The sequence below is a fragment of the Pelmatolapia mariae genome, unplaced genomic scaffold, assembly GCF_036321145.2.
Source record: "Pelmatolapia mariae isolate MD_Pm_ZW unplaced genomic scaffold, Pm_UMD_F_2 NODE_ptg000701l+_length_15642_cov_1, whole genome shotgun sequence".
In the NCBI taxonomy this organism is placed as follows: Eukaryota; Metazoa; Chordata; class Actinopteri; order Cichliformes; family Cichlidae; genus Pelmatolapia; species Pelmatolapia mariae.
This window is the reverse complement of record NW_027052380.1, coordinates 11805-15642: the sequence shown is the minus strand read 5'-3', so window position 1 is coordinate 15642 and position 3838 is coordinate 11805. Positions and strand designations below refer to the sequence as shown.

Below are 3838 nucleotides of genomic sequence, written 5' to 3'. Positions count from 1 at the left end.
GACTTAATAGCCACTGAGGTTATTTCATTATCTGAAGACATCGAATCACTATCAGGAGGCACAGAGTCATTGTCTGGTTCAGAGTCCTTGTTTGACACTGACTCAACGTTAAAAGAGACCGAGTTGTTGTCTGGAGGCTCTGAGTTTTTGTTTATCCCTGATTTAATGTCAAGTGGAGCCAAATCATTGTCTAGAGGCACATAGTCAGTTTCTTGAGGTTCAGAGTCATTATTTGAAATTGAGTTAATATGAAGAGAGACCAATTCATTGTCTGGAGGTGCAGAGTTGTTTTCTTGAGGTGCAGAGTCATTATTTGACACTGAGTTAATATGAAGAGAGTCTGAGTGATTATCTGGAGGCATCGAGCCATTTTCTGGAGTCACTGAGTCATTGTTCGAAACTGAGTGCATGTGAAGAGAGAACGACTCAGTGTCTGGAGATGCAGAGTCATTGTCTAGAGGAGCAGATTCGTTTTCTGGTGGAGAGTCGTTGTTTGACACTGAGTTCATGTGAAGAGAGATCGAGTCATTGTCTGGGGGCTCTGAGTTATTGTCGGGAGGTGCAGAGTCATTTTCTGGAGGCACTAAGTCGTTATTTGACACTGAGTTCATGAGAAGACAGACCAATTCTTTGTCTGGAGTTGGAGAGCCATTGTCTCGAGGAACAGAGCCGTTCTCTGGAGATGGAGAATTATTTTTTGACACTGACTCAAAAGTAAGAGAGACCGAGATGTTGTCTGGACACTCTGAGGTGTTGTTTGACCCTGATTTTATGTCAAGTGAGACTGAGTCATTGCCTGGAGGCACAGAGTTGTTTTCTTGAGATGCAGAGTCATTATTTGACATTGAGTTAATATGAAGAGAGGTTGAGTTATTGTCTGGAGATCTATAGTCATTGTCTAGAGGAGCAGATCTGTTTTTTGCAGGTGCAGAGTCATTGTTTGTCACTGACTTAATGTCAAGACAGACCAAGTTGTTGTCTGGAGGTGCAGAGTCATTTTCTGGAGGCGCAACGTCATTGTTTGACACTGCGTTAACGTGAAGAGAGACCGAGGTTTTGTCTGAAGGTGCCAAGTTGTTTTTTGACACTGAGCTAATGTCAAGAAAGGTTATGTCATTGTCTGGAGACATTGAGTTGTTGTCTGGATGAACAGTGTTGTTCTCAAGAGGAGCTGAGTCATTGTTTGAGACTGACTTAATGTTAAGAGAGACTGAGTTGTTATCTGGTGGCACTGAATCTTTGTTTGACACTGAGTTAATGTCAAGAGAGACCAAGCCATTGTCTGGAGCCACTGAGTTGTGGTTTGGAAATGACGATTTGCTGTTTGATGACCCTGAGTTATTCCCTGAAGATGCTACGTCTTTTTTGGGAGACTCCAAGTCTTTTTTTGGTGACACCAAGTCATTAAGTTGAGAGAGAACAGCGCTCACCCATCTGAGAGGGATGTTGGATGAGTCTCCATCTACAAGTTCAAGAGGAAATCCATCAAGCAACAACTCTGCACACAGTTTGGGCAGATGCTGCAATTGTTCATGTGATTGATGTGTTCTTGGAAAAGACACTGAAGCTTCATAGATCTGACCCATTTCACGGAAGAAGTGTTCAGTCCCCAATGAGCTGCTGGAAATTAGTCTGTCAATTTCTTTGATCTCCTCTTTACTCTCAGAGTTCTTGCATTTTTCTTTATATTTGTCCCTGAGTTCAGACAGTTTAAGACGAGACACATCATCGAGGTTCATTTGGATCCATTTCAAGAAATAAATCCTCTCTGTTGCCGGCCTTGATATCCCATTGATGAAGTTTGTCATAGCTGTCGACATCTTATGAGAGTTCTGCTTTTTCCGCAGTTTCTCTTTATGCTTCTGAAGATCACTTTTGTAGTCTTCTGTATTTTTAGACCCAACCTTTCGAAGTCGAAACTCTTCCTTCTCTAAGCAGGCAAGGTCTTTCAATATTTGGCCTTGTCGTGGAAGTTGATGTTCTTTGTATTCAATGGCATCTTCAATTTCTGAAGTGATGACTTCAGCATTTTTCTTTGCAGTCTGGCACTCTGGAGAGTCTTCATCAACCAGGATTCCCAGTTCATGGGCAACATCCACCATCTCCTCTATTTTCATCTTCATTTCTGATTTCTCAACCACATTTCTGACTTTTTTCCTCAAATCATTTACAAAGTCTGCATCATTTTTCTGCTTTGTCTTAAAGATGATGTTGTTTTTAGCCAAACCCAACTCAGTTGCTACTTTTTTCACAGCATCTAAACTGAAACTCTTGCTCCCATAGTTACCCACCAAGAAGATCTTTGCTTTCTGGTGTTGACTTCTGAGCAAACTAATCACAGACTTAGAATCTAAACAGTCAAAGAAGACAAAAACTGCTGCAGATGTCTGACACAAAAAGGAGTATTGTGTTTCAAATGAAGCAATGTCGCCACGAAGGTTAGCTACAGCCACCGGCTGACTGAAAATATCAATGTTTATGTTTCCACAAGGAAGATACCAAGTAATTTCAGTCAGTCCATTGGAAATTCTTCTTGGACTGTCACCACACTCCATGTTGTGGTGAACAAAGTTGTCATGGTACTGCTGAGAATTGCTCAGAAGCTTATTGAGAATCTCTGACTTGGACAAGGAGCAATCACCCAGTCTGACAAAAGAGACCATTGGAAGTTCAGAGAGAACGATTCTTTCTTCAATGAAGCCCTTTGACTGTGAAAGAGAATGAGGTCTGTACTTTTTAACAATGTCTCTCATGGCCCATAGCATGAGTGTGCACTGTTCTGTGTCACAATTGGGAAGCAGCCAGAGGGACAGAGAACTGACACACAGACATTTTTAGTGCCATTTCCTGCTGTAGAAAACCATCAGAACACAGAAAGAGAGCAGTGATTATGTCAAGGGGGTTCACCATGTCATCTGTGTTCAGACTACTGATCAAGCCTTTGAGATTTAACTTTTTACTCCTTGATTTATCATCAGTGTTTGACTCACACTCTGATGTCCATTTCACATTCCTGGCGGTGACATTAAACATCATCATTTTCTTTAGAAAATACCATGGTAGATCTGATTTGCACTTGAGGGGTTCATCAGTGATGGTCCTCTTATCTATCTCAAGTATCCTGCTGAGTGATAGCTTCTCTCTGTAGTACTGCTTTAAGCCCAGTTCTTCCAATAAGCTCTTCAGGTCTGTCACTGTGGATAAAAAGATCTCTGTTAATTCTAAAGAATTTTATTTTATTTATTTATTTATTTACTTATTTATTTATTTATTTATTTATTTATTTATTTATTTATTTTTTATTTTTATTTTTATTTTTATTTTTTGGGGGGGGGGGGGGGGTAATATTGTCTGTCAATATGAATAGTGTCTGTTTGTATTGTGTTAGTTTTTGTTTCATTGCCCTTTTACCCTGATTTGATGTAAGTGTGGTTAGTTCTTAAATCACTGAATCTTCAGTGAACAAATGTGTGTCATTCCCTATTTGCCCTCAGTATGTCTGTGTGTATTTAATGTTTGTCATGTCAATGTCTTGTTTGTCTTAGTTCTGTTGTGTTGTACTGTTTATCTCCCTGTGATTGGGTCCATTAATCATTCAGATCTTGACAGAATAACATGACCACGCACTAGACCAGTGGTTCCCAAACTTTTTTTGCCAGGCCCCCCTTTTTTAACAAGAAAAATGTCCCCCCCCCCCCCGCAGAAACACATCCTCCAAACACACACACCCATATTTTGTTTACAAACTCCATTGCGGTTTATTTCACACCTCTAACATTTAGTAAACAATTAAGCAAATACAAGTAAACGGCAATAAATTACAGGTAGTAATAAAATA

The 3838-nt window shown here is 40.1% G+C and overlaps 1 pseudogene; it reads right to left on the bottom strand.

Moving 5' to 3' along the window:
* Positions 1–49: 49 nt before the first annotated feature.
* LOC134623503 (up-regulator of cell proliferation-like) lies at positions 50–3221 on the bottom strand (annotated as a pseudogene).
* Between the last annotated feature and the right edge of the window lie 617 nt (positions 3222–3838).